Genomic DNA, 9,588 nt, shown 5'->3' on the forward strand with positions numbered 1-9,588 from the left:
GTTGAATTTAGCTCTTGAGTACACAGTACTTTCGCACTGGTTCAAAAGTTAAATAAGTATATGAAGCTGGATAATGAGAAGCCTCCCTTGCACTCCTTATCCTCATCCAGTTCCTGTCTCCCCCAAGACATAACCTGTGTTAATACTTTATCTGTCCTCCCAGTATATCCAGGTGATACTGGACAATGGTGCCAAATCCATTCAGTGACAGAAAGATTGGGTATCTTCAAAAAATGACATTGGGCCAGGCATGTTGGTTCATACCTGTAATCCCAGCACTTTGGGAGGCCGAGGCAGGAGCATCACTTGAGCCCTGAAGTTCAAGACTAGCTTGGGCAACATAGTGAGGTCTGTCTCTAAATAAAATTAAAAAAAAATAAAATGGCCAGGTGCGGTGGCTCACACTTAAAATCCCAGCACTTTGGGAGGCCAAGGTGGGCGGATCGTGAGGTCAGGAGATTGAGACCATCCTGGGCGAATCACGAGGTCAGGTGATTGAGACCATCCTGGCCAACCTGGTGAAACCCCCTCTCTACTAAAAATACAAAAAAATGGCCAGGTGCGGTGGCTCACACTTAAAATCCCAGCACTTTGGGAGGCCAAGGTGGGCGGATCATGAGGTCAGGAGATTGAGACCATCCTGGGCGAATCACGAGGTCAGGTGATTGAGACCATCCTGGCCAACCTGGTGAAACCCCCTCTCTACTAAAAATACAAAAATGAGCTGGGCATGGTGGTGCATGCTTGTAATCCCAGCTACGTGGGAGGCTGAGGCAGGAGAATTGCTTGAATCCAGAAGGTGGAGGTTGCAGTGAGCCAAGATCATGTCACTGCACTCCAGCCTGGCGACAGAGCGAGACTGCATCTCAAAATAAATAAATAAATTTAAAAAGCCAGATGTGGTTCACATCTGTGGTCCCCAGGAAGTATTTGGGAGGTTGAGGCAGAATTGTTTGAACCTGGGGAGGTTGAGGCTGCATTGAGCCGTGATTGTGTAACTGCACTGCAGTGCACTGACAGAGCAAGACCCTGTCTCAAAACAAAAAAAGGATGTTGGTACAACCGATTTTCACATGCAAAGGAATAAAGTCGTACCCGTACTTCACACCATATGCAAAAGTTAACTCAAAATGTATCAACAGGCTGGGCATGGTGGCTTACCATGTAATCATAGCACTTTGGTGGGCTGAGGTGGGAGAACTGCTTGGGGCCAGGAGTTTGAGACCAGCTTGGGCAACATAGTGAGATCCTGTCTCTACAAAAACAAAACAAAGACAAGTAACAACCTAAATAAAGCATGAGCAACTAAAGAAAAAAATAGTAAGTCGGACTTGATCAAAATGTAAAACTTTTGTACATTGAAGGCCATTATTCAAAAAGTGAAAAGAAAACCTGCAGAATGGGAGAAAGTATTTGTAAGTCACATATTGGATAATAGTGACATATCCAGAATATATGAAGAACTCTTACAGCCTAATAATAAAGACAACTCAATTAAAAATGGGCAAAAGATTTGAATAGACAGTTCCCCAAAGAAGATACGTATATATGGCCAATAAGCAAATGAAAAGATACACTAGATCATTTGTTATTAAGAGAAATGTAAAAAAAACCACAAGGAAATACCACTTCACACCTGCTAGGATGGCTCTAGTTAAAAAACAACCAAGTGTTGGCAAGGATGAGGAGAAATTAGAGTCCTTCTGTATTGCTGGTGGAATGTAAAATGGTGCTGCCACTGTGGGAAACAGTTTGGTGGTTCCTCAGTTAAACATAAAATTAGCATGTGACCTAGCAAATCCATTCTTACATATCTGTGACCCAAAAGAATTGAACACTGGGACTCAAACAGATAACTTGCCAGTATTGATTGCAGCATTATTCACAGTAGCCAAAAGGTGGAAATAACGTTAAGTGTTCAACAGATGAACTGATAAAATGTGTATACATGTAATGGGATATTATTTGGTCCTGAAAAGGAATGGATTTCTGATACATGCTGCAATATGAGTAAACCTTGCAAACATAAGTAAAATAAGACAAACACAAGAGGGCAAATATATGATTACACTTCTATGAAATGTCCAGAATAGGCACAGTCATAGAGACAGAAAGCAGACTGGAGGTTACCAAGGGCTTGCAGGGAGAACAGGGAGGGAATAGAGAGTTTAGGATGGGAGTCGGGAAGGAATGGGTGGTTGTTGCTTAATGGATATAGTTTCTGTTGGGATGATAATGAAAATCATGGTGATGGTTGGATGGTTGCATGACATGTTGAATGTAGTTAATACCATATAACATACCTAATTGTGTACTTGTATACATAATATACATAAAAGTTAAAATGGCGAATTTTATGTTATATGTATATACCACAATAACAATGTTAAAATATGTTAAAAATATTTTTCCTCCTAGAGATTTTAAAATCATGTATTTTAAAGTACATTTTATTGCATTTTTAAAAAATTGATTCTCATTCATGGATTCTGTGTTTTAGAATTCACCTATACACTAAAATTTATTTGTAACCCCAATGTTAATAATTGCAGTGCTTTCACAGTCATTCCTTGACATGGGCAGAGCAGCAAAAAATTTGACTCGCCCAACTCACATTTTCCCAGCTGAGGTCAAACTGGGAGATGCTTTGCCTTCTTTCAGCACTCATAGTGTAAATATGTGTCCTTGTTGTGGCCATGTTGTTCTCATCATTATGCTTTTTGTTGACTTCACTGCTTCAAATGGCCCTAAATGTAATAAAGCTGAAGTGCCCTGTAGTGTTCCTGAGTGCATGAAGGATATGTGTGCTTTATGGAAAAAACACGTGTAAGATAAGCTTCATTCATATGAGTTACAGTGTTTTGGCTTTGAATTTAGTGTTAATGAACCAGTAATATATTTTATTTATTTATTTTTTTGAGACAGGGTCTTGCTCTGTCACCCAGACTGGAACGCAGTGGCCCAGTTACGGCTTACTGCAGTCTTTGCCTCCTGGTCTCAAGTGATCCTTTTACCTCAGCCTCCTAAGTAGCTGAGACTACAGGCCCATGCCACCACACCCAGCTAATTTTTTATAATTTTTGTAAAGACAGGGTTTCACCATGTTGCCCAGGTTCGTCTCAACTCCTGGACTCAAGTTGTCTATCCACTTTAGCCTCCCAAAGTGCTGGAATTACTTGAGTCACTGCATCCAGCCCTCAGCAATATGTTTTAAAGTGACTTTAAACATAAATGCACATAAAAATGTTATGTATTGACTGATGAAAATTTTGTGACCAGAGGCTTACAGGAACCTAATCCTGCATTTCCTCTAGGAGCAATAGTTTAGTTAATTTGTTAATTTATTGTTTGCAGCAACTGTATAGAATATAACTACTATAAATGATGAGAATCGACCCTATGTCAATGCAAATAAAATTATTTCTCTTATATAAATGGCAACCTCAGGATCTTTCTCTGAAAAGTACAGTTTCCTTTGATTTTTGTTCTGAAGTCTGTGATCTTATATTAATATAGCCACTCATTAAAACTTAATTCACAAACGATATATTAGTAATTCACACATTTGAAGTGTATGGTTGAGAAGTTTTTAGTATATTCAGAGTTGTGTAACCATCATTATAATCAATTTTAGAGCATTTTTATTACTCCCAAAAGAAACCCTGTACCAATTAGCAGTTATTACTCACTTACTCCACAAAGCATTCCCCCGGACTTAGGCATCCATTAATCTACTTTATTGTCTCTATAGATTTGCCTATTCTGGATGTTTCTTACAAATTGAAATATACAATGTGTGGTCTTACGTGGCTGACTTTTACCTTCATCTGTGCTGTAGCATGTATCAGTGCTTCATTCTTTTTTTAAATACTTTAAAAAAAAAAATAGTCAAGTGCAGTAGTGATATGAGGAGAGAGTAAAGACTTAGATCTATAACTGACTGAACAATCTGTTGAGATAACTCACTACCTTCAAGTCAGCCAGTACTTCACTGTTTTTAGGCCTGAATAATATATTCTTTTATGGCTACACCACATTTTGTTTAACCATTCATTAGTAAATGGTCACTTGAGTTGTTTCTCCTTTTTGGCTATTATGAACAGTGCTGCTATGAACACTTGTGGATAAATTTTTATGTGAACATATGTTTTCATTTCTCTTGGGTGTATACTTGAGAGTGCAATTGCTGGGTTGTATGGTAACTTATATTTAATCTTTTGAGGATCTGCCAACTGTTATCTGAAGTGACTTTAGCATTTTTCTTTGTCATCAGCAGTATGTATGAGGGTTCCAGTTACTCTATAATGTTGCCAACGATTGTTACCTTTTTTACCATAGCTATCCTGGTGGGTGTGACATAGTGTTTTATTGTGGTTTTGATTTGCATTTCTCTTGTGGCTAATGATGTTGAGCATCTTCTTTTGCACTTATTGACCATTAGTATATCTTCCCTGATGAAATGTCTGTTCAGACTTTTGTCCATTATTTAATTAGGTTATTTGACATTTTAAAGTTGTCAGTTCTTTGTGATAGTCTGGATGTTCTACCCTTTTTCTTAAATTTTTTTTCTTTCTTTCTTTTTTCTTTTATTTTCTTTGTCTTCCTTTTTTTTTTTTTAAAGTGACGAGACCTCACTGTGTTGCCCAGGCTGGTCTTGAACTTCTGGGCCCTAACAGTCTTCCTGCCTCAGCCTCCCAAAGTGCTGGGATTACAGGTGTGAGCCACCATGCCCAGCCCTGGGTGCTGCACCCTTATATCTGATTTAGCCCTATCTTCTATTTGTGCGTTGTCTTTTACTTTCTTTCTGGAATTATTTGCAGGACGAAAGTTTTTATGTGTGTGGAAAAATACATGTAACAAAATTTAACCATTTTACCCATTGTTAAGTGTGTTCATTGGTTTTAGTTATATTCACAGTGTTGGCAGCACAAAGTTTTTATTTTTTATTTATTTTTCAAGACAAGGTCTTGCTCTGTTGCCCAGGCTGGAGTGCAGTGGTGCAGTCATAGCTCACTGCAGCCTCAACCTTGTGGGCTCAGGTAATTGTCCCACCCCAGCCTCCCAAGTAGCTGGGACTACAGGTGCACCACTGCACCCAGCTAATTTTTTGATTTTTATTTTTTGTAGAGACAGGGTTTTGCTGTGTTGCCCAGGCTGGTCTCAAACTCCTGGGTTCAAGCGATCCTCTTGCTTCAGCCCCCCAAAGTGCTGGGGTTAAAGGTGTGAGCCACTGCACTTGGCCACAAAAGTTTTTAAGTTTGATGAGGTCCAATTTGTATTTTGTGCTTTTGTTTTTGGCACCATATCTGAAAAATCATTTCGTAATCCAAGGTCATGAAGATGTATTCTTATGTTTTCTTTTAGGAACTTTACAGTTTTAGGTTTTAGATTCGGATTCTGTCATAAAGTTGAGTTAATTTTTGTAGGTGAAATTTGTGTGTAAGGTAAAGATCTAGTTTCATTCTTTAGCACAAGGATATCCGTTGTCCCTGTATCATTTAGTGAAAAGACTGCTCTTTCCTCCATTTAATTGTCTTAGCAACCTGTCTAAAATCAGTTGACTGGATAAATGTGAGGGTGTTTTCCTGGACTTAATTTCATCTCATTGATCTGTATGTCCTTATGACAATAACAAATTGTTTGTTTTTTTTTCCCCTAAACAACAACAACAACAACAAAAAACAGGGTCTCACTCTGTCACCCAGGTTGTAGTGCAGTGGTTCACTCAGGGCTCACTACAGCCTCCACCTCCTGGGCTCAGGTGATCCTCCCACCTCGGCTTCCCCAGCTGAGACTACACATGTGTATCTCACACCACTATAGATGTGTGGCTGCACAACATCCAGCAATTTTTAAATATTTTTGTAGAGGTGGGTTCTTGCTATGTTGCTGGGGTGGGTTGTTCTTTTTCAAGATAGTTTTGGCTCTTCTGGATTCCTTGAGTTTTAAAGAGACAGATTTTCCTCTGTTGCCCAGGTTGGAGAGTAGTGATGCGATCATAGCTCACTGCAGTCCTGACCTCCTGGACTCAAGCAGTTCTTTCACCTCAGCCTCCTAGTAGCTGGGACTGCAGCCACATGCCACCACGCCGGGCTGATTTTTTAATTTTTTGTAGAGATGGGTCTTGTATTGTTGCCCAGGCTGGTCTTGAACTTCTGGGCTCAAGTGATCCTCCAGCCTCAGCCTCTCAAAGTGCTGGGATTACAGGCTTGAGCCACCGCGCCCGGCTAAATATGTTATTATTTTCTGTTTGTTTCCTTTGTTTCTCTTGCCTTTTGAGTTACCTGAAGTTCTTTTTAAGATTCCATCTTTATTTATGGTGGTTTTGTGTAGTTTATAGTTTTTTTGAAGTGCTTTGAATAGCTTGTAAGTGGTTGCTGTAAATATTGCAACATTTATTTGTAACTTAAAGTCTTTGTATTGACATTTTACCATTTGGAGTGAAGTATAGAAGTTGTACTTCAGTTAGGTCCCTTTACTCTTCCTGTTTTTATGATTATCTTTAATTTTTAAATGATTATCTTTAATTTTCTGTCCGTATCGCTGACCAGATAATATATGATCTTTTTTTATAAGCTCTCACATGATTTAAGAAATCCATAGGAAGAAGTCTGTTATGTTTACTCTCATTTTTATCATTCCAGTGTTCTTTTCCAAAGATTCAAGGTTTCTTCTGTTAACATTTTTTTTTCTGTTAGGACAAATTTCCTTTAACCATACATACTTTTAGGTGTATTAGTGACAAATTTTTATGTATTTTTTTCATCTGAGAATATCTTTAGTTGTCCTTCATTCCTGAAGGATATTTGTTGAATATAGAATTTGCATTTCTGAGTTACTTTCTTTCAGTCTTTGAACATTTTCAGTCATTATTTGTTCAAGTAATTTTTTTTTGGTGGGGGGTGGAGTCCTGCTCTGTTGCCCAGGCTGGTGTGCAGTGGTGTGATCTTGGCTTACTTCAGCCACTGTTTCCTGGGTTCAAGTGATTCTTCTGCTTCAGCCTCCCAAGTAACTGGGACTACAAGCATATGCCACCACATTCAGCTAATTTTTGTATTTTTAGTAAAGATGGGGTTACACTGTTTGGCCAGGCTGGTCTCGAACTTCTGACCTCAAATAATCTGCCTGCCTCAGCTTTCTAAAGTTGAGCCAGTTTTTTTTTTTTTTTGGCCTGCATGGTTTTACATGAGAAATCCACTGTCATTTGAATAGATGTTCCTCTGCAAGTAATGTGGTCATTGTCTGCTTTCAATATTTTTTTCTTTATCTTTCAGAACTTTATGATGTACCTTGGTGTGGATTTATTTGGGTTTTTCTTACTTAGCATTAACTCAGTTTTTTTTAATTTGTAGGTTTATGTCTTTTATCAAATTTGGGACATTTTCAGTCATTACTTGTTCAAGTAATTCTTTTTTTTTTTTTTTGAGATGGAGTCCTGCTCTGTTGCCCAGGCTGGTGTGCAGTTGTGTGATCTTGGCTCACTTCAGCCTCCATTTCCTGGGTTCAAGTGATTCTCCTGTTTCAGCCTCCCAAGTAACTGGGACTACAAGCGTACGCCACCACATCTAGCTAATTTTTGTATTTTTAGTAAAGATGGGGTTTCACTGTGTTGGCCAGGCTGGTCTTGAACTCCTGACCTCAAGTGATCCACCTGCCTTGGCCTCCCAAAGTGCTGGGTTACAGGTGTGAGCCACTGCAACCGGCTTGTTCAAATAATTTTTAAATTTTATGTACTCACTCCTCTCCTTCTGGAACTCTGCAACTCTGGTGACAGCAATGTTAGCTAGCTTGTTTTTTATTGTTCCACAGGTTCTTGAGACTGTGTTCTGTTTTTCTTTTCTTTTTTTTGGGGGGGGGTCTCTTGATTTTGCTCTATTGCCTGTCATCTTGTCTATTGAGCCCATTTATCGAGTTTTACATTTTTGGTTATTGGGTTTTTTTGTTTTGTTTTGTTTTTTGTTTTTTTGAGACAGGGTCTCACTGTGTTGCCCAGGCTGGAGTGCAGTGGTGTGATCTTGGTGCCACGACACCGACTAATTTTTGTATATTTTTTGGTAGAAATGGGTGTCATCGTGTTGGTCAGGCTGGCCTTGAATTCCTGACCTCAAGTTATCTGCCCATCTCCACTACCAAAAGTATATTTTTTAATCCTATAATTTCCATTTGTCTTTTTTTCTCTTTCATTCCTTTTCTATTTTCCATTTATTTTAAGGACATTTATATTGCCGTTTCTTTTTTTTTAAGATGAGTTCTTACTCTGTCGCCTAGGCTGGAGTACAATGGCGTGATCTCAGCTCACTGCCAACCTCTTCCTCCTGGGTTCAAGCAATTCTCCTGCCTCAGCCTACCAAATAGCTGAGACTACAGGCGTGTGCCACCACGCCTGGCTGGTTTTTGTATTTTTAGTAGAGATGGGGTTTCACCGTGTTGGCCAGACTGGTCTCGAACTTCTGACCTTAAGTGATCTGCCTGTCTCAGCTTTCTAAAGTGCTGGGATTACAGGTGTGAGCCACTGTGCCTGGCCTGTATTGCTTTTTGAAGCATTTTTATAATGGTTCCTTTAAAGACTTTGTCACATGTTTCTAATATCTGGTATTGGATCATCTTGGTTTGGGCATATACTGATTGTCTTCTGTCAGTTATGATTTTCCTGGTGTCTTTTGTCAGTTATGATTTTCCTGGTGTTTGACAAATAATTTTTTGAGTATGTTGCAAATATTTTGGATATCACATTCTGAGATTTGAGATTCTATTTAACCTCCATTTTTTCCCAGCTGTCTTTCTACTGAGGTGTAACATAAAGGCCAGGTAGGTGTGTATGTTCACCTTCCCCTTGGGCCTCCTGACACCACCTTGGCAAAAGTGGAGTGCTGGCTTTCTCTGCCATGTTGCAGATAGGTGAGATGAAAGTTCAGTTTCTCCTTTGGTCCTTCCTGATGAAGTGGGGTACCAACTCATACCACCTTGTCACCTTTGATTTAGGGTTTAAGTTCAGTTCCACTGAGCACTGATGACATCAGGGAGGGAGGAAGTGTAGGGCTAACTCATCCCACCTGATTGCTACATAATAGGGGTATTTCAGCTTTCCACTTGGATTTTATCATACCAGGGAAAGGGATAGGAAGTGATGATTTGCCTGGCCTGTTACTCCCTTATTCCCTATTATTGCCAGGTGGGAGTAGAAGTAACTCTCTGCTATTTCCTATTGATATTGAGGAGTAGGAGATTTTTTTTTCCAGTAGTTTTAGTTTAAAAAAAAATGGGGGCTTCAATTAAAGTTACCTTTATTTAAGATCCCAGCAGTGGAAATACTGAGTTCTTTTGGTCCTAACATTTTACAGATTATAGGTGTGAAATTATGGAATCATGACTCACTAAATTCATGCTTTTAATTCCTTTTCTCTACAAGGCAGTGTTAGATTATTTCTGCTCTCAGGAGTTTGGAGTTTTGGAGACTTGAATAAACACATACTTTTTTTTTTTTTTTAAAGACAGTCTCACTCTGTCTCCCAGGTGGGAGTACAGTGGTGTGATCTCGGCTCACTGCAACCTCCGCCTCCCAGGTTCAAGTGATTTTTGTGCCTCAGC

General features: G+C 39.2%; 1 protein-coding gene across 1 annotated transcript in view; it reads left to right on the forward strand.

The window, feature by feature from the left end:
• The window catches only part of TRIM33 (tripartite motif containing 33), a 126,535-nt gene that overhangs the window by 19,748 nt on the left and 97,199 nt on the right, over positions 1 to 9,588 (forward strand). The gene's annotated exons all lie outside the window — the stretch shown is intronic.

The sequence above is a fragment of the Colobus angolensis genome, unplaced genomic scaffold (genome assembly GCF_000951035.1).
Source record: "Colobus angolensis palliatus isolate OR3802 unplaced genomic scaffold, Cang.pa_1.0 Scaffold124, whole genome shotgun sequence".
NCBI lineage: Eukaryota > Metazoa > Chordata > Mammalia > Primates > Cercopithecidae > Colobus > Colobus angolensis.